Source organism: Phyllobates terribilis, unplaced genomic scaffold (genome assembly GCF_046119375.1).
Source record: "Phyllobates terribilis strain yellow unplaced genomic scaffold, ASM4611937v1 Scaffold_259__1_contigs__length_2703414, whole genome shotgun sequence".
Lineage (NCBI taxonomy): Eukaryota > Metazoa > Chordata > Amphibia > Anura > Dendrobatidae > Phyllobates > Phyllobates terribilis.
Window position 1 is genome coordinate 1346019 of NW_027363019.1, and position 22257 is coordinate 1368275.

The window sequence follows — 22257 nt, forward strand, 5'->3', positions numbered from 1 at the left end:
AATACAGCCTGCACCCCATGTACCTCCCAAATACAGCCAGCATCCCATGTACCTCCCAAATACAGCCAGCACCCCATGTACCCCCCAAATACAGCCAGCATCCCATGTACCTCCCAAATACAGCCAGCACCCCATGTACCATGTACGTCCCAATTACAGCCAGCACCCCATGTACCTCCCAAATACAGCCAACACCCCATGTACCTCCCAAATACAGCCTGCACCCCATGTACCTCCCAAATACAGCCAGCACCCCATGTACCTCCCAAATACAGCCTGCACCCCATGTACCTCCCAAATACAGCCAGCACCCCATGTACCTCCCAAATACAGCCAGCACCCCATGTACCTCCCAAATACAGCCAACACCCCATGTACCTCCCAAATACAGCCAGCACCCCATGTACCTCCCAAATACAGCCAACACCCCATGTACCTCCCAAATACAGCCAGCACCCCATGTACCTCCCAAATACAGCCAGCACCCCATGTACCCCCCATATACAGCCAGCACTCCATGTACCTCCCAAATACAGCCAGCACCCCATGTACCTCCCAAATACAGCCAGCACCCCATGTACCTCAAAATACAGCCAGCACCCCATGTACCTCCCAAATACAGCCAACACCCCATGTACCTCCCAAATACAGCCTGCACTCCATGTACCTCAAAATACAGCCAGCACCCCATGTACCTCCCAAATACAACCAGCACTCCATGTACCTCCCATATACAGCCAGCACCCCATGTACCTCCAAATACAGCCAGCACCCCATGTACCTCCCAAATACAGCCTGCACCCCATGTACCTCCCAAATACAGCCAGCACCCCATGTACCTCCAAATACAGCCAGCACCCCATGTACCTCCCAATACAGCCAGCACCCCATGTACCTCCCAAATACAGCCAGCACCCCATGTACCTCCCAAATACAGCCAGCACCCCATGTACCTCCCAAATACAGCCAGCACCCCATGTACCTCCCAAATACAGCCTGCACCCCATGTACCTCCCAAATACAGCCAGCACCCCATGTACCCCCCAAATACAGCCTGCACCCCATGTACCTCCAAATACAGCCTGCACCCCATGTACCTCCCAAATACAGCCAGCACCCCATGTACCCCCCAAATACAGCCTGCACCCCATGTACCTCCAAATACAGCCTGCACCCCATGTACCTCCAAATACAGCCTGCACCCCATGTACCTCCAAATACAGCCAGCACCCCATGTACCCCCCAAATACAGCCAGCACCCCATGTACCTCCCAAATACAGCCTGCACCCCATGTACCTCCCAAATACAGCCAGCACCCCATGTACCCCCCAAATACAGCCAGCACCCCATGTACCCCCCAAATACAGCCAGCACCCCATGTACCCCCCAAATACAGCCAGCACCCCATGTACCTCTCACATGCCGCCATTACTGCCCGTGTGCACAGCCCCTTATACAGCCGCACAGTATGTCCTCCAGAGAGATAGATATAGTGAGCAATCGCCTTAGAAGCCCCCTGATTAGTGCCGGCCCCCCTGTGTGACGCCCCCTCAGTATAACCAGTATGGAGCGGCTGTAGGACTCGTCCTTATAGACCGCGCTGTGTGTACAGGAGCCTCAGAGCAGGAACTCCATCTCCTCACCTCTGCAGTGACACCGAGGAGGGGGCGGAGCTCTGAGGAGGTGCGTCTTGTTCGTGGCCCGGGGCCCCACATGCTGAGGGCTCAGTGCTGGAGTCCCCGCCCTGTACACAGACAGCAGCCTCCGCTGTGACTCCATCCATCACCACTGGGGCTGACACCAGAGAGCAACAGAGCGCAACACAGAGCTATACCGAGCGGGAGGAGCTGCGGTGACGTCATCACATCACATGGCCTTCACATCTCTCCTGAGCTCCGCCCCCTGAGCACATGGCGGTGACGTCACCGCAGGTCCTTCACCACCTCTCTCCTGAGCTCCGCTCCCTGATCACATGGCGGTGACGTCACCACAGGTCCTTCAACACTTCTCTCCTGAGCTCCGCCCCCTGATCACAAGGCGGTGACGTCACCACAGGTCCTCGAGCTCTCAGTGCAGCAGCTCCGTCCTGGCTGTGCGCAGCTCTTGCTCTCTGGTATCAGCCAGCAGCAGGTTTCCGCTTCCCGCCATTCCGGTGAGATTACAGGGAGGGTTTGTGGTGAATCTGTGAGAGGAGAGTGTGGGGTGAGATCAGAGCTGTTCCTGTGGAGGCTCCTGCTCCATGTGACTGCGGCTCCTCAGTGTTGTATGGGGGATGTGCAGCGGCTCCTCCTCACCTCACCGCCCCCGCTGGAGGTGGAGTTACCACGGTGACCGTCCCCCGCTGGAGGTGGAGTTACCACGGTGACCGCCCCCGCTGGAGGTGTGGTTACCACGGTGACCGTTCCCCGCTGGAGGTGGAGTTACCACGGTGACCGCCCCCGCTGGAGGTGGAGTTACCACGGTGACCGCCCCCGCTGGAGGTGGAGTTACCACGGTGACCGCCCCCGCTGGAGGTGGAGTTACCACGGTGACCGCCCCCGCTGGAGGTGGAGTTACCACGGTGACCGCCCCCGCTGGAGGTGGAGTTACCACGGTGACCGTCCCCCGCTGGAGGTGGAGTTACCACGGTGACCGTCCCCCGCTGGAGGTGGAGTTACCACGGTGACCGCCCCCGCTGGAGGTGGAGTTACCACGGTGACCGTCCTCCGCTGGAGGTGGAGTTACCACGGTGACCGTCCTCCGCTGGAGGTGGAGTTACCACGGTGACCGTCCCCCGCTGGAGGTGTAGTTACCACGGTGACCGTCCCCCGCTGGAGGTGTAGTTACCACGGTGACCGTCCGCTGGAGGTGTAGTTACCATGGTGACAGTCCTCTGCTGGTGGTGTAGTTTCCACGGTGACCGTCCTCTGCTGGAGGTTTAGTTACAACGGTGACCGTCCTCCCATGGAGGTTTAGATACCACGGTGACCGTCCTCCCCTGGAGGTTTACTTACCACGGTGACCGTCCCCCGCTGGAGGTGTAGTTACCACGGTGACCGTCCCCCGCTGGAGGTGTTACCACGGTGACCGTCCCCCGCTGGAGGTGTAGTTACCACGGTGACCGTCCGCTGGAGGTGTAGTTACCATGGTGACAGTCCTCTGCTGGTGGTGTAGTTTCCACGGTGACCGTCCTCTGCTGGAGGTTTAGTTACAACGGTGACCGTCCTCCCCTGGAGGTTTAGATACCACGGTGACCGTCCTCCCCTGGAGGTTTAGATACCACGGTGACAGTCCTCCCCTGGAGGTTTACTTACCACGGTCACCGTCCCCCGCTGGAGGTGTAGTTACCACGGTGACCATTCTCCGTTGGCGCTGTAGTTACTACGGTGACCGACCTCCTACGAGGCTGATAATGAGCGGTCAGATCGGTGGAGGAGGTCGCGGTGGAGTTTGTGGCTTTTCCTCCTGATTCTTCCTGATAAATGTCGGATATTTGGGGCAGAATTCAGTGATTGTCGTTATATCGTCCCCTGTGATCTCCATCTTCTCCTTTATCATGAAGACGCCGGCAGGACGAGATCCCTCCAGCTGATCCAGTGTTCATCCCTCCTTCTGAATGACCCCGAGGATGGACGAGGACGAGACCACCAGAAGATTATTACACTTCACCCTGGAGATCATCTCCCTGCTGAGCGGAGAGGTAACTCCTCTACATTTCTATCAGCTTTATTGTGTTATGTAACAAGTCCGACATCGGGAAGAGGAAATCCAGAAGAGGAAGAGAAGGATTCTTTACTGTAAGAGCAGTGATTGTGTGCAGCTCTCTGCCAGGAGGAGTTGTCATGGGGATTCCCTATAAGAGCTGTAGAGGGGCCTGGATGTCTGTCCTGAGTGTAATAATATTCCACGTTATGGCCCCAGATTACTGGAGACGGTTATTGATCCCGGGATTTCTACTGATTGTCAGATCTGGAGTCGGGAAGGAATTCTTCTCCCTAAGTGTCTCTCTCCATACACAGGATTACACAATAGTGAGGAAGACACCAGGGGAGGGTGTGACTCCCATCATCTATCTCCAGGAGTCAGGAGGGCGGAGCCCGGACCCCATCACAGAGCCTCCCCCGCACCCCCCGATACATGAGAGGAAGAAGAAGAAGATCCTAGAGCTCAGCAACAAGATGATTGAGCTGCTGAGCGGAGAGGTGACTGCTGGGATATTATACAGGACAGCACTGGAGGATTCTGGGTGATGACCAGAGAGGTGACTGCTGGGATATTATACAGGACAGCACTGGAGGATTCTGGGTGATGACCGGAGAGGTGACTGCTGGGACATTATACATGACGGCACTGGAGGATTCTGGGTGATGACCGAAGAGGTGACTGCTAGGACATTATACAGGACAGCACTGGAGGATTCTGGGTGATGACCGAAGAGGTGACAGCTAGGACATTACACAGGACAGCACTGGAGGATTCTGGGTGATGACCGGAGAGGTGACTGCTGGGATATTATACAGGACAGCACTGGAGGATTCTGGGTGATGACCGGAGAGGTGACTACTGGGACATTATACAGGACAGCACTGGAGGATTCTGGGTGATGTCCGGAGAGGTGACTGCTGGGACATTATACAGGATAGCACTGGAGGATTCTGGGTGATGAGTGGAGAGGTGACTGCTGGGATATTATACAGGACAGCACTGGAGGATTCTGGGTGATGACCGAAGAGGTGACTGCTGGGACATTATTCAGGACAGCACTGGAGGATTCTGGGTGTTGACCGGAGAGGTGACTGCTGGGACATTATTCAGGACAGCACTGGAGGATTCTGGGTGATGACCGGAGAGGTGACTGCTGTGACATTATTCAGGACTGCACTGGAGGATTCTGGGTGATGACCGGAGAGGTGACTGCTGGGACATTATACAGGACAGCACTGGAGGATTCTGGGTGATGACCGAAGAGGTGACAGCTAGGACATTACACAGGGCAGCACTGGAGGATTCTGGGTGATGACCGGAGAGGTGACTGCTGGGATATTATACAGGACAGCACTGGAGGATTCTGGGTGATGACCGGAGAGGTGACTACTGGGACATTATACAGGACAGCACTGGAGGATTCTGGGTGATGTCCGGAGAGGTGACTGCTGGGACATTATACAGGATAGCACTGGAGGATTCTGGGTGATGAGTGGAGAGGTGACTGCTGGGATATTATACAGGACAGCACTGGAGGATTCTGGGTGATGACCGAAGAGGTGACTGCTGGGACATTATTCAGGACAGCACTGGAGGATTCTGGGTGTTGACCGGAGAGGTGACTGCTGGGACATTATTCAGGACAGCACTGGAGGATTCTGGGTGATGACCGGAGAGGTGACTGCTGTGACATTATTCAGGACTGCACTGGAGGATTCTGGGTGATGACCGGAGAGGTGACTGCTGGGACATTATACAGGACGGCACTGGAGGATTCTAGTTGATGAGCGGAGGTGTGACTGCTGGGACATTATACAGGACGGCACTGGAGGATTCTGGGTGATGACTGGAGAGGTGACTGCTGGGACATTATACAGGACAGCACTGGAGGATTCTGGGTGATGACTGGAGAGGTGACTGCTGGGACATTATACAGGTCGGCACTGGAGGATTCTGGGTGATGACTGGAGAGGTGACTGCTGGGACATTATACAGGACAGCACTGAAGGATTCTGGGTGATGAGCGGAGAGGTGACTGCTGGGACATTATACAGGACAGCACTGGAGGATTCTGGGTGATGACCAGAGAGGTGGCTGCTGGGACATTATACAGGACAGCACTGGAGGATTCTGGGTGATGACTGGAGAGGTGACTGCTGGGACATTATACAGGACAGCACTGGAGGATTCTGGGTGATGAGCGGAGAGGTGACTGCTGGGACATTATACAGGACAGCACTGGAGGATTCTGGGTGGTGACAGGAGAGCTGACTGCTGGGACATTATACAGGACGGCACTGGAGGATTCTGGGTGATGACGGTGTCGTTGTTGTCAGGTTCCTATAAGGTGTCAGGACATCGCTGTCTATCTCTCCATGGAGGAGTGGGAGTATCTAGAAGGACACCAGGATCGGTACCAGGAGGTGATGATGGAGGAGCTCCGGCCTCTGACATCACCAGGTGAAAGGAGACTCTTGTTGGCTCCGGTGGATGTGATGACGTCTCTCGGCCTCGTCCTATAATAGATGATTTTTCTCCAGACTTGCTCTGGTTTTCTCTACATTTTCTCACAGCTTTCATTCCCTGATTATTCTCTTCTGATCTGTGAGTCGCGGTTTCTCCGCTGTCGTCTTCATCAGTCTTGAGTCTTCGTCCTCGGCGGCTTCTTTCAGAATCTTTCACCTTCCTTAGAGCATCGGTCACATTTTGTCTGCAGATGTCCCAGCGCTTCTGTCCGTTCTCTCCTGTGAGATCTTTCGGTTCCTGAGTCTGTCGTGGATTGTTACTCAGCAGAGTCGGGGTTAATTTACTGATGATTTTCCCCCTAATCCGCTGTCGCTCGTCCGTCCCTCAGAATTGGTTCAGGCTCAATGTCGTCATCAGTCGTGGTCGGGCGTCCGGCTCCTCCCTCTTGGCTGACACTTGTGTGACCTTCCTTGGTCTCCTCCGTTCATTCTTCTTCTTTGTGACAAATCACTTTCTTCTTACTGAGCACAAAGTCCTGGATAAATATCGGCACCGGACCGTCCCTCAGACCCCGAAACACGAGTCCTGAGATAAAGATGGAGCGTGGTGGAGCCGATCACCCACCAGAGCCGGACATGGAGGCTCCAGCAGTTCTCCGGCCCCCGCGTCTATTCACCACTCGCTCTGCAGGCGGAGACGCACAGAACTTTCCGCACTGGAGGAGAAGGTCTCATCACCGCGCACTCCTCTCTATAGTGGGAATGTGTCTCCTGGAGGAGAGCGGCGATTCTGAGTATGGAGAGTTATAGGCCGTGCAATGCCCCATGGGAAATAAGATATGCAGAGAACGGGGTCTCTAGTGCCACCTACAGGAGGCAGCAATCATAGGAGTCAATAGCAATGTTTCAACCCCATCCTGTTGGGGAAAATTTCCATTTTTTTCATTTTTTTTTCCTCTTCTTCCATAAGCCAGAACATTTCTATTTTCTATCCACAGATGTTTGGGGTTTTGTGGTTTTTTTGCAGCACAAATTGTGCATTTTACCATATAATGTGCTGAAATCAGGAAAAAAATCCAGCTGCGGTGAGACAGTTAGTGAAAAAAAACCAAAACCCAATTCCACATTTATATTTTGTTTTTTGTTTCTCTGCATTTATTGGGCGGTAAGAACGACCTTGTGGCGATTTTCCAGGTCAGAACAGGTACAGCGATTCCAAACTTGTTTTTTTCTTTTTTGAATATATTTTTTGGGTTAAACAGATTCTGTGGCATCGGACCAGACAATCTCTCCTTGGCTCCCCGTGTGCATCAGTAAGCGCCCATGACCCCGGTGCCTGCTCTCTAGTTGTCCTTTCTACACATTGATAGACGCTAACCGCTGCGTACCGGGTGCTCCCCACAACACCGTCCTTCCGGGTTCTGTGACTTCATCCGTCAGCCGTACATGTGCCCTTTTTTCCTCCTTCAGAGACAAATGCAGAACTTTCCGAGCACTTGCTGCCTATTTTAGTGTTTATATCGAGGCGGATGTGGAGATTTATGTCTATTTAAAAAGGACTAAAAACGCATTAACTCGTGTCTTTTTCGCTCTCAAAATACAATCCCTGGTAAATGGTCACCGTCCTTCCCTCAATCTCTATACAGTAAATTAGGAGAGAAGAAACCGATAGATGGAAATGTGGAGCTTTCTCCAGCTCCTCTGTGGTTCCGTCCCTGGTGGAGACGAGACTTGGAGAAGTTGTGTTTCTTAGTACGGCTTCTCCATCTGACTGACGAGGGTCTTCTCTGTCCCTCTCCTCAGGGTCCTCATCCTCCGAGTGCAGAGCAGAGAGCATTAGGCTTTGGCCTCGCTGATTATCACTTCATAGTTGAGGCCACAATGTGCTGGGACCTCTGTACCGGGGGTGAGGAACACAACAATGTAATTTATTCCCTGATACACAAACCTAGAATTACCGGTTCTGAGAGACGGATCTCAAATATAGATAGATACACGGCAGGTCATGTATTCAGTCTCTGTGTCTCCACAGATGGATCCAGGAGGAGAAATCCACCAGAGAGATGTCCCCGTCCTCTGTATCCCCAGGACTGTCCAGGAGAGAATCACAACATCCCGGAGGATCATCAGGTAGATGACACTGAAGTCCCCACAACATCTGACCATGAAGTGATGGGACCTGAGCCCATCTTACATTTTTATTTTTAGGGTGAAGATCTGATTGATAATAAGATTGAGGTTATCGATGAAGAAGAAGAGATGATGGATTCATGGACCAATCAGCAGGGTGAGAAGGGGAGACTGTCATATCTGTTCTCTGGTCACCTACTATTACTCCCGTCATCTCATCACATGACACAATCTATTCCATCACTGAATTCATCATCTTTCCGCCATCCCATTCACCCCCCCCCCCAACTGACCTATCTATCAATGTCAATGGCTGTCCACTCTCCCCAGTCCCTCAAGCTCGCTGCCTTGGAGTAACCCTGGACTCTGATCTCTCCTTCAAACCACATATCCAAGCCCTTTCCACTTCCTGCCGACTCCAACTCAAGAATATCTCCTGGATCCGCACATTCCTCAACCATGAATCTGCAAAAACACTAGTGCTTGCTCTCATCATCTCCCGCCTCGACTACTGCAACCTCTTGCTCTGTGGCCTTCCCTCTAACACTCTCGCACCCCTCCAATCTATCCTAAACTCTGCTGCCCGACTAATTCACCTGTCCCCCCGCTATTCCCCGGCCTCTCCTCTCTGTCAATCTCTTCACTGGCTCCCCATTGCTCAGAGACTCCAGTTCAAAACCCTAACCATGACATACAAAGCCATCCACAACCTGTCTCCTCCATATATCTCTGACCTAGTCTCCCGTTACATACCCGCACGCAACCTCTGATCCTCACAAGATCTCCTTCTCTACTCCCCTCTTATCTCCTCCTCCCACAATCGCATACAAGATTTCTCCCGTGCATCCCCCCCTACTCTGGAACTCTCTACCCCAACACATCAGACTCTCGTCGACCATGGAAACCTTCAAAAGGAGCCTGAAGACCCACCTCTTCCAACAAGCCTACAACCTGCAGTAACCACCACTCCACAAATAGCGCTGCATGACCAGCTCTACCCTCACCTACTGTATCCTCACCCATCCCTTGTAGATTGTGAGCCCTCGCGGGCAGGGTCCTCGCTCCTCCTGTACCAGTCGCTGTCACATTGTGTTCTAGATTATTGTACTTGTTTTTGCTATGTATACCCCATTTCACATGTAAAGCGCCATGGAATAAATGGCGCTATAATAATAATAATAATAATCACTGTGTGTTTCCTACAGATGGATTCAGGAGGAGAAATCCACCAGAGAGATGTCCCCGTCCTCTGTATTCCCAGGACTGTCCAGAGGAGAATCACAACATCCCGGAGAGTCATCAGGTAGACGGTGCTGAGCCCTGTACCGGATCTGTATATGGGGGACATTTCTGGTACTGAGGTCATAGATGTCGTATATTTTGGTAGTTTCTTGTATTGCGCTGATTGTTACATCTGATATATCAGGAGGAAGATCCAACTAAGAATAAAGAGGAGGACGAGACAGAAGAAGAAGCGATGACGAGGAGGGATCAGCTGTGTGTGAGTGACGGGAAGGAGGAGATTCCGGTAGATGTTTCCACAGGTATGTAATAATGACCGGCGTGTGATGATGATGACTGGCGTATGACGATGATGATTGGCATATGACTATGATTAGCGACGCGTGATGATGATGATGTCCGGCGTGTGATGATGATGATGACCGGTGTGTGATATCGTGTGGAGTCTCCGGTGCAGTGAAGCTTTATCCTTTGTGCACATCACAGCAGAAGAGTCCGGTGATGACGCGGCTGCTCCTGTAGAGTCCGGATGCGCACAGATGACTAACGGGGCCGCCTCCACACCTGTTTTTGATGATTTAGGAATCAAATTCTTAATTTTCCTAATTATATGACTTCTAATATTACTTCCATATTTTTATTACACAAGTCCCGTGCTGCCATATAAATGACTGAGCTTGTGATCCAGACAGAACCTTTGGCAGAAGATTCCCTGTAATGAGGCAGATGGAGGCATTGTGGACCCCGTCTGACCTGGATTTGGCATTCTCCCTCTTTTTCAGCGTGCGTAAAAGAGCCGTTAGCACAGTTTTGTGCATCTCTGAAAAGAAGGACACAGCTGAACAGAGGCCTGACGGTGTCCAGAGTAACTCTGCTGCCACATTATAGTGAATGGATCCCTTGGGGGTGTCATCTGAATCACGTATTTTGTAGATTTAGATGGAAACCCTGATGTAAGTGCTCAGCGTAGAGCGCAGGATAAATGTGATCTAAAATGTTTTGTACCCCAGAATGCCACCAATAAAAGCTTCTACTCAACCCACGAAAAACAAGTCCCCGCTCTGGTTCATCATATTAACAAAAACATAGGGTGTCCACATTATGTGACGTGGCTCCCACCTAATGAAATCCAGCAAAATCTGCTCATCTAAATATCCTCTCCTCCTGTTCCCCACAGTATGCTTAAACCACAAGTTAGCGTCCACATGTTTTGCATTATTGTAGCAAGGAGAGCCCACTTAATTTACAGGGTGCGTGTCTCCAGAAGCACAAGCTGAGCATAATGTACTAGGCACTGCAGTATACCGGGCACTACTGTGTACTGGGCACTACATCGTATGGGCACTGTGACGATACAGCTTAAAATTTTAATTACCAGATGATTAGATTTGTTAAGTCACAGTGGCTCAGTGGTTAGCACTGCTGCCTTGCAGCGCTGGGGCCCTGGGGTCAAATTCCACCAAGGACAACATCTGCAAATAGTTTGTATGTTCTCCCCGTGTTTGCTTGGGTTTCCTCCAGGTTCTCTGGTTTCCTCCCACATTCCAAAGACATCCTGATAGGGAATTTATATTATGAGCCCCAATGGGGACAGTGCCCATAATGTCTGTAAAGCGCTGTGGAATTAATGGAACTATATAAGTGAGTAAAATAAATAAATGAATACACTATTATCTTGGTGTTGACTTGTAAATGTTTGTGTATTTATGTGCCTGGTCAATAAGAACAGACCAGTATTTGTATAACCCTGAATATTAACTTCTATTCGTTTGGAAACAAGGATGTTTACTATGCTAAAGACATGTTGCACTAAAAGGCAACTAGATGTTTATTTACAAGACCCCCCTGTGATACCAACTATGTAAATTGATAAAGCTCAAACAATGCCCTCCCTAACACCTTACCTGTGAATGTGTACTTGCACAGACAACTGTAGCTATTGTTAAGGGACATGTACTTCTGTAGTAGTTAGTCTTGAAGCAGAGAATCAGAAATGAGAATGAGAGACATAGAATCATAGAATGGTAGAGTTGGAAGGGACCTCCTGGGTCATCTGGTCCAACCCCCTGCTCAAAGCAGGATTCACTAGATCATCTCAGACAGATGTCTGTCCAGCCTTTGTTTTAAGACGTCCATTGAAGGGGAACTCACCACCTCTCGTGGCAGCCTGTTCCACTCATTAATCACCCTAACTGTCAAAAAGTTTTTTCTAATATCTAATCTGTGTCTCCTCCCATTTAGTTTCATCCCATTGCTTCTAGTCTTTCCTTGTGCAAATGAGAATAAAGATGATCCTTCTACAATGTGACAGCCCTTGACATATTTGTAGACAGCTATTAAGTCTCATCTCAGTCTTCTTTTTTGCAAGCTAAACATTCCCAAATCCTGCAACCGTTCCTCATAGGACATAGTTTGCAGACCAGTCACCATTCTGGTCGCTCTTCTCTGAACTTGCTCCAGTTTGTCGATGTCTTTTTTAAAATGTGGTGCCCAAAACTGTACACAGTATTCCAGATGAGGTCTGACCAAAGAGGAGTAAAGACCGATAATGACTTCACGTGATCTAGACTGTATGCTTCTGTTAATACATCCCAGAATTGTATTTGCCTTTTTTGCTGCTGCATCACACTGTTGACTCATGTTCAGTCTATGATCTATTAATATACCTAAGTCTTTTTCACATGTACTGTTGCTTAGCTCTATTCCTCCCATTCTGTATATGCTTTTTTCATTTTTATTGCCCAGATGTAGTACTTTGCATTTTTCCCTGTTAAAAATCATTCTGTTGTTTGCTGCCAACTGCTCCAGTTTATTTAGGTCTTTTTGAATCCTCTCTCTCTCTTCTCTAGTATTAGCTATCCCTCCTAGCTTTGTGTCATCAGCAAATTTAATCAGTTTACCCTCAATTCCTTCATCTAAATCATTGATAAAGATGTTGAACAATACAGGTCCCAGGACGGAGCCCTGTGGTACCCCACTTGAGACATTCATCCAGCTGGATGTGAAGCCATTTACAACCACCCTTTGAGTCCGATCACTAAGCCAGTTATGAATCCACCTAACAGTTGCCTGGTCCATTGCATACTTGGTCATTTTTTCAATAAGGATGGTGTGAGATACTTTGTCAAATGCTTTGCTGAAGTCAAGATATACTATATCTACAGCATTTCCCTGATCCACCCAGTCAGTGATTCTGTCATAGAAGGAAATTAAGTTAGTCTGACATGACTTATTAGTTACAAACCCATGCTGACTCTGGTTAATCACTTCATTCTTATCCATGTACTTACATACATGTTGTTTAATAATTTGTTCAAAGATCTTTCCTGGTATAGAAGTCAGACTCACCGGCCTATAGTTCCCTGGGTCCACCTTCTTCCCCTTTTTGAAGATAGGAACAACATTTGCTCTTCTCCAGTCTTCTGGGACTTCTCCTGTTCTCCAAGAATTTTCAAAGATTATGGAGAGTGGTTATAAAATTTCTTCTACGATCTCCTTCAGTACTCTGGGGTGTAATTCATCTGGACCTGGAGACTTGAACTCATTTATGTTAGCTAAATATTCCCTCACAATCTTTCTGTTTACAGATAACTTGGATTCTTCTATTCCTTTGAAAGGACAGTGAAGATCAGTTGATGTTACATTTTCTTTCTGAGAGAAAACAGATGCAAAATAGGAATTAAAAAGTTCGGCCTTCTCAACATCCTCTCTTACCATTTCTCCATTTTCATCCTGTAAAAATCCTATAGCATCTTTGACTTTTCTTTTACTTTTGACATACCCCCAAAATTCTTTTTTATTGCTTTTGACATCTCTTGCAAGCCTTAATTCATTGTCAGCTTTAGCTAACCTGATACGTGCCCTGCAGGATCTGCAGACTGCATTATAATCTTCTTTAGATATGCCTCCCTCTTTCCATTTAATAAACATTTCTTTCTTTCTTTTTAGCATGTGTTTAAGTTCTGTGTTCATCCATCCTGGTTTCCTTAAATGCTTCCCATTCTTCCTACTTTTCGGGATTGTTAACGATTGTGCTTTGAGAATCTCATTTTTAAAAATTTCCCATCCTTCCTGGACATTTTTGTCCTTAAGGACATCCAGCCATTGGATCCCTCCTATTCTCTTTCTGAGTCTCTTAAAATCTGCCTTTCTAAAATATAACCTTGAAGTTTGAGTCTTCACATGTCTTCCTCCTCTAGTTATCCAAAATTCTATAATAGCATGATCGCTGCCTCCTAGGGTCCCAGCCACCTTTACCTCCTCAACCATTTCCTCCCTGTTTATAAGGATTAGATCCAAAGTAGCAGATCCCCTTGTTTTCTCCCTTACCTTTTGGAAGATAAAGTTGTCAGCAAGAGAGGATAAGAATTTGCTTGACCTGTTAGTTTTACTTGAGAGAGATTCCCAACAAATGTCTGGATAGTTGAAATCTCCCATGACCACTACGTCATATTTTTTGGAGAACTTGGTCATTTGATACATAAAGAGTTCATCCATATCTTCAGCTTGCCCAGGTGGCCTGTAGTAAATGCCTACAATGGTGTCCTTTCCGTTGTTCTCTCCTTGTATTCTTACCCAAACAGTTTCCACAGAACTCCCAGTCTCTGAAGCTTCAATCTCTGTGCAGATATACGCTTTTCTAACATACAATGCGACACCTCCTCCTCGTTTATCAAGTCTGTTTCTTGCAAATAAGTTGTATCCTTTTAGCCTTTTATTCCAATCATGTGTATCGTCCCACCAAGTTTCAGTGATTCCAATGACATCATATTTCTTTTCCTGCATTAGTAGTTCCAATTCTCCTTGTTTGTTGCCCATGCTTTGTGCATTTGTATAAAAACATTTTAGTTTGTGATTGGTTTCTCTTCCTCCCATATTTTTATTATTTAAATTGTTTTGTCTTTGTTCTTCCTTTCCACTTCCAGTAGCAGAGATCTCAATAGTATTTGTCAGCTGTATGGCTTTTTCGGGCCTTTTGCTTCCCTTCCCACATTGTTCTAGTTTAAAGCTCTTCTGATGAGTGTAGCAAGGCGACTTCCAAATACATGTTTTCCAGTCTTTGTAAGGTGCACCCCATCTCTAGCAAGTAGTCCATCATATAGGTAATTCATTCCGTGATCCAGAAATCCAAATCCTTGTTGACGGCACCATCGACGTAGCCAGTTGTTCACCTGTAGAATCTTATTCCACCTCCTTGTTCCATGGCCATCCACTGGGAGGATGGATGAGAAGACCACCTGTGCTCCCAATTCTTTCACTTTCTTGCCTAAGTCTTCAAAGTCACTGCAGATGGTTTCCAGGTCCTTTCTTGCGGTGTCATTTGTCCCCACATGTATTAGCAGGAATGGGTAGTGATCTGTAGGTCTGAAGAGTCTTGATATCCTGTCAGACACATCTTTAATTTTTGCTCCTGGAAGACAGCACATTTCTCTTGAGGTTATGTCTGGTCTGCAGATAGCGGCCTCTGTTCCTCTTAACAGGGAATCCCCCATGACCACCACTCTCCGTTTTTTCTTCACAACATTCTTCTTTCTCCATCCAGGAGGATTCTGAGGGCTTACAAGGTTATTCATTGCTGGCAAAGTCTTATCTTGCTGTATTTCTTCATGGTTCTCCTGCGTGAGAGCCTGGTACTGGTTCCTGAGCAGTATGGGTGCTGACTGCCTCTCGATCCTCCTGCTTCTGTGGGTCACATGCTTCCATTCCTCTGTTTCCTCAGGTGCAGTTCGAATTTCTTCTCTTTCTGAATCATGAAGAGATAATTCTGCTCTGTCTAAAACTCTTCACCTTCCTTAATGATTTTCAAGGTAGTTAACCTCTCTTCTAGATTTCGCAACTTTTCCTCCAACAGGGACACAAGCTTGCATTTCTGGCATGTGAAGTTTGGCTTTTCCACTGGCAAGTCTGTGAACATGTAGCAGGATATGCAGCTCACCAAATGGCTCCTGGACTCTTCCATGTTCTTACTGTTAATGTTCTGAAAACAGTGAAAAAAGCTTAAAAAAAAAGCTTAAAAATGCTTACCGATGTCCTCTTTTCAGCTCCAACAGCCAAAATCCAGTGTTCTTTGAGCTCGCGGAGACTCTTCGTCTTACCCCAAAATGCAGTGGGAATATGCAAATTATCTCCTCGGGACTCCTCCCCTGGTTTAGCGATGTCCTCTTTTCAGCTCCAACAGCCAAAATCCAGTGTTCTTTGAGCTCGCGGAGACTCTTCGTCTTACCCCAAAATGCAGTGGGAATATGCAAATTATCTCCTCGGGACTCCTCCCCTGGTTTAGCGATGTCCTCTTTTCAGCTCCAACAGCCAAAATCCAGTGTTCTTTGAGCTCGCGGAGACTCTTCGTCTTACCCCAAAATGCAGTGGGAATATGCAAATTATCTCCTCGGAACTCCTCCCCTGGTTTAGCGATGTCCTCTTTTCAGCTCCAGCAGCCAAAATCCAGTGTTCTTTGAGCTCGCGGAGACTCTTCGTCTTACCCCAAAATGCAGTGGGAATATGCAAATTATCTCCTCGGGACTCCTCCCCTGGTTTACCGATGTCCTCTTTTCAGCTCCAACAGCCAAAATACAGTGTTCTTTGAGCTCGCGGAGACTCTTCGTCTTACCCCAAAATGCAGTGGGAATATGCAAATTATCTCCTCGGGACTCCTCCCCTGGTTTAGCGATGTCCTCTTTTCAGCTCCAACAGCCAAAATCCAGTGTTCTTTGAGCTCGCGGAGACTCTTCGTCTTACCCCAAAATGCAGTGGGAATATGCAAATTATCTCCTCGGGACTCCTCCCCTGGTTTAGCGATGTCCTCTTTTCAGCTCCAACAGCCAAAATCCAGTGTTCTTTGAGCTCGCGGAGACTCTTCACTTACCCCAAAATGCAGTGGGAATATGCAAATTATCTCCTCGGGACTCCTCCCCTGGTTTACCGATGTCCTCTTTTCAGCTCCAACAGCCAAAATCCAGTGTTCTTTGAGCTCGCGGAGACTCTTCACTTACCCCAAAATGCAGTGGGAATATGCAAATTATCTCCTCGGGACTCCTCCCCTCGGGACTCCTCCCCTCCTCCTCATCCTTCAGGACAGTAGATGGGTAGCATGGCAGCTCCATTTAAAGCGACACAGATTTGGATTCTACATGACTCCGGCATAAGGGTATCATCCCTGACTGGAAAGATAAGGATCTCTGCTCCATTGACCATCAGAGAACAAGGATACATTTGGGGAGACCAGGTTGGGAAGATGAAGTCACTTGGCCCCATGGATATGTTGTTTGGGGTTACCAGGAGGGACCCACCAGTCGCCTGGAACCCATGGAGCCATTCAAAGAAGCCAGATTGGGACCCACCGCTCATCTGGCCTAATGGAAACTCTCAGAAAAGTCAGGGTGGGACCCTCGGGTCACCTGGCCTTGTACCTTGATGGACTACTAGCTTCCTAAGCTTACCGCTACCTTCTCTCTGTGGAGACCCGCCAGAAACGGGAAGCCACTGGTTGAGGTAGTCGGCCCTGGAAGTTTCCAAAGTCGCAGCTGTTCTATCCCAGGAGGGTGAGTGAAGGGTGAGACTGTGTAATGTTGTCTCAAACAAGGATAGAAGGAAAGGCAGCACTCACCCAGTCTTCTTTAAAACGTTCCTTTATTTTTGTGTGCGGAGCATTTCAGCATGCAGCATTGGACTGAGACCCCGGAGGGTGTGCGGGGGAGAGGAAAAAAGGGGGGACGACGGCCGTTTCGCTGCCTTCCGGCGCTTCACCCGGTCCAAAGTAAGTGACACACCTGTTCACTTCCTTTTAAACCAATACAAACACATATGTGAATAAATTAAAACATAATGATATGCATAAAAACATTTTCCATCATTAAGCTGAAAACACATTATAAGATGAAACAAACAAAAAAATAGCGGTATCATAAGAAAACTGACAGATCTACCTTCTCATTCAATCCTAATGGGCCCTGGGCTTCAGAATTTAGTAGCCATCTAGCCTCATGTTGCAATAGAATTTTTTTGCGGTCTCCCCCTTCCCTTGGCGGTCTAACATGTTCTAACCCTGCAAAACGTAGCACAGTCGGGTCGGCATTATGGCATTCAGAGATATGCTGGATTAATCTAGGGGAACCTTTCTTTGATACTGTAGAATTATAGTGTTCCCTGAACCAAACAAATAAAGGTCTAATGGTTTTGCCAATATAATAAAACTGGCAGGGACATGTGATTATGTAAACTACATAATTCGTTCTACAAGAAATAAAGTCCTTGACTGTGTGTGTAAAGGTCCTATTCTAAAAGATTTATCGATTCTATGAAATTTACAGAAGGAGTAATGCCCACACTTACAGTTCCCCTTTGGAGAAACCACTTTCCAACCATTTAGCAGAATCCTCCTGGAATCTGTTGTGCACCAGGAGGTCTCAGATTGCAGCTCCGTCTATAGGAAACTATTGTTTTTTTTGCTGGCTCTTTCCGTCAGATCTTTATCACTCTCCAGAAGATGCCAATTATTATTAATAGCTTTTTTAATTATATCTGACATTGGACTAAATTTGAAGGTTAGAATGAATTTTTGATCTTTTTTGTCTTTTTAATAATTCTTTTTGAGTTTTTTTATCGGCTTTCGCGCGAGCTGAATTTACTTCTTGCATGGGATAACCTCTATCAAGAAATCTTTTTGATAGGTCATCTGATTGTTCTTCAAATTTTTTATTAGAGTTATTAATTTTTCGAAGTCTTAAAAATTGACTGTTAGGCAGTCCGCGTTTTGCATAGCTGCCTAAAGTCCATAAAAATTGTGGTGTTAATCCTTACCTGAGATATATTAAGGCATGCCATAGATATGTCGATGACATTTTCTTGGTATGGGCTGGGACAAGAGTGCAATTTGAAGAATTCGTGACGCTCCTTAACTCAGAGAATTTAGAAAATATGAGGTTCACCTCTACTTTTGGAGGTCATGAGTTACATTTTTTAGACGTGCATGTATCCATTCAGGAAGGTACTATTGTGACAGAATCGTTTCGGAAAGACACTGCCACTAATATGTTATTACATTTTAATAGTTATCATCCGTATCATGCAAAACGCGGACTGCCTTACAGTCAATTTTTAAGACTTCGAAAAATTAATAACTCTAATAAAAAATTTGAAGAACAATCAGATGACCTATCTAACCTTACAACCTCCCCCCTTCCCCTATCTGACCACCATCTCACTTTCTCATCCCTGTCCTCGTCACCTGTCACCCTTGTCCAGCAACTAGCACACCCCCTCAGAAACCTTGTACATCTAGACACTCACACACTCTCTGACTCTATTCTACCACTGACATCCATATCTTCACTCCATAACACAAACAGCGCCACCGCTTTCTACAATGCCACTCTCGCATCAGCTATTGACTCGGTTGCCCCTCTTATGCATGGCAGAGCATGACAAGTCAATAGGCAACCCTGGCATAAAAACCTCACTAAACAGCTCCAATCAAGCGTGCAGGGTAGCAGAGCAGTGTTGAAAAAAAAAACACATTCTCAAGATGACTTCACTGCATTCAAACAAGCAACACTCGCATTCAAATCAGCACTCACCTCTGCTAAACAGGCCTACTTCACAACCCTCATATTTTCCCTGTTCTACAACCCCAAACAGTTATTCAACACTTTTAACTCTCTCCTCTGCCCTCCACTTCCCCCTCCGACCTCCGTCATCTCTGCTGAGGAGTTTGCCACACACTTCAAAAACAAGATTGACCAAACACGGCAAGTCTTTACTGCCCAACCACCACAATCCATTTGTTTTCCACACCATTGTTCTTCCCCCATAACCTCCCTTTCCAACATCACGGAAAGAGACCTTACTCGTCTCCTCTCCAAATCACACCTCACCACATGTGCACTCAACCCCATCCCTTCCCACCTCCTCCCTAACCCATCTCTTCAACCTATCACTAACTTCTGGTACCTTCCCCGCTGCCTCCAAACATGCCACAATCATGCCCATCCTCAAAAAGCCATCCCTCGACCCAACCGCCTTGTCCAGCTATCGCCCCACATCGCTCCTCTCATTTGCCTCCAAACTTCTTCAGCAACTTGTTCACGCTAAACTTTCCTCCCACTTCTCATCTAACTCTCTCTTCGACAATCCGGCTTCCACCCCACCATTCCACAGAAACTGCTTTTACCAAAATCACCAATGGCTTACAGCCAAAGCTAACAGACAATTCTCTGTACTCCTTCTTCTTAACCTGTCCTCTGCTTTCGATACAGTTGACCACTGCCTCCTACTACAGATCCTCTCTTCCTTTGGCGTCAAAGACCTTGCCCTATCTTGGATCTCCTAATACCTTTCTAACTGCATATTTAGCGTCTCCCACTCACAAACTACCTCCTCATCCCGCCCCCTCTCTTCTCAATCTTTACTCTTGGCCTGGGACAGCTCATAAAATCCCATGGCTTCCAGTACCATCTGTACGCTGATGACACCCAGACGTCACCTCTCTGGCCCAGACGTCACCTCTCTGCTGTCCAGAATCCCAGCGTGTCTATCAGCCATATCCTCCTTCTTCTCCTCTCGCTTCCTCAAGCTCAGTGTGGACAAAACTGAACTCATCATCTTTCCCCCAACTCGCATATCTTTCCCACTTGATCTTTCTATCACAATAAAGGACATCACGCTTCCCCTGTACCGACAATCCGCTGCCTCGGAGTAACCTTTGACTCTGCCCTGTCCTTCAAACCCCACATCCAAGCTCTCGCCACCTCCTGTCGCCTCCAGCTCAAAAATATTTCCAGAATCCGTCCTTTCCTCAACCCTCAATCTACTAAACTGCTTGTGCATGCCCTCATCATCTCCCGCCTCGACTACTGCAACATCCTCTGTGGCCTACCTGCCAACACTCTCGCACCCCTCCAGTCCATCCTTAACTCTGCTGCGCGACTGGTCCATCTCTCGCCTCATCACCCCTCTGCTACCCCCCTTTGCAAATCCCTTCATTGGCTCCCAATTGCCCAACGTATCCAGTTCAAGCTATTAACACTGACCTACAAAGCCATCCATAACCTCTCTCCTCCGTACATCTCTGAACTAATCTCCCGATACATTCCCTTACCCCTAATCTCCCGATACATTCCCTTACGTAATCTCCGGTCCTCGCAAGACCTCCTTCTCTTCTCCACACTTATTCTTTCCTCGCCAAATCGCCTCCAAGATTTCTCCCGAATATCCCCCATCCTATGGAAGTCTGTGCCTCAACACGTCTGATTATCCGCCACATTTGGACCCTTCAGACGGAACCTGAAAACCCATCTCTTCAAACAAGCTTACAGCCTGCCATGACCCGCTGCCTCCTCAACAACACCGAAGCTACTGCAACCCCCCAACCTACTGTCTCCTTCCCCGCTCCTGTAGAATGTAAGCCCACAAGGGCAGGGTCCTCTTCCCTCTGTACCAGTCTATCATTGTTAGTTTGTTTACTGTAAGTGATATCTGTATTTGGTATGTAACCCCTTCTTATGTACAGCACCATGGAATCAATGGCGCTATATAAATAAATAATAATAGCGCTCCTCCCCTCCCGAGTCTCGCCATGTGGCTAAGCAGTACTGTACAGCCACATATAGTTCAGCAGAAATTGTGTAACAAATTATGTGGTCATTTTTACCCATTTCACCTTGTGAAAATGTAAAATGTGGGCCTAAAACAACATTATAGTGGTAAAAATAATTTTTTTGTGTCTTCTCCGTTCAATGGTATAACATTTTGTGAAACACATATGGCGTCAAAACGCTCACTACACCCCTAGATAATGTATTTGTGAAAATGATTAATTTGTGGCCAAAATAAAAATTTTTGGAGAAAAAAATTTTTTTTTAACTTTCACGGTCCAATTTTTTAAAATTCTGTGAAACTCCTGTGGTTTCAAAATGCTCACCATACATTTTAGATAAATTCCTTGAGGGGTCTAGTTTCCAAAATGGGGTCAGTTGTGTGAGGTTCCTTCTGTTTAGGCACATCAAGGACTCTCTAAATGCGATATGGCGTCCGCTATCTACATCAGCCACTCCAAACTTCAAATGGCGCTCCCTCCCTTCTGAGTCCTGCTGTGCACCCAAACAGTAGTTTTCCTCCACATATGGGGCATTGACATACTCAGGGGAAAGTGTACAACAAATGTTATGGTCCATTTTCTCCTGCTACCTTTCTGAAAATTAAAAATTTGGAGCTAAAATAACATTTTTGTGGAAAAAAATTTCCCTTCCACATTGCTTTAATTCCTGTTAAGCCCCTAAAGGGTTAATAAACTTCTTGAATGTGGTTTTGAGGACTGTGAGGGGTGCAGTTTTTAAAATGGTGTCACTTTTGGGTATTTTCTATCACAGGACCCTCAGTCACTTTAAATGTGATGTTTTCCCTAAAAAATATGGTTTTGTAAATTTTGTTGGAAAAAAATGAGAAATGATAAACTTTTAACTCTTCTAACTTCCTAACAAGTTTCATCAATGATGCTGATGTAAAGTAGACATGTGGAAAATGTTATTTATTAACTATTTTGTGTGATATAACTCTCTGGTTTAAGGGCATAAAAATTCACAGGTTGAAAATTACAAAATACTAAAAAAAATTTGCCAGTTTTTTTTTTATATTTTCATAATTAAAGGCAAATAATAACGACCAAAATTTACCACTAACATAAAGTGCAATCTATCACGAAAAAAACAGTCTCAGAATCAGTGGGATACAGTGAATTACCAC

The 22257-nt window shown here is 47.3% G+C and overlaps 1 pseudogene; it reads left to right on the forward strand.

Moving 5' to 3' along the window:
• The first annotated feature begins 2030 nt into the window (after nt 1–2030).
• The window catches only part of LOC141219276 (uncharacterized), a 74386-nt pseudogene continuing 54159 nt past the window's right edge, over nt 2031–22257 (forward strand).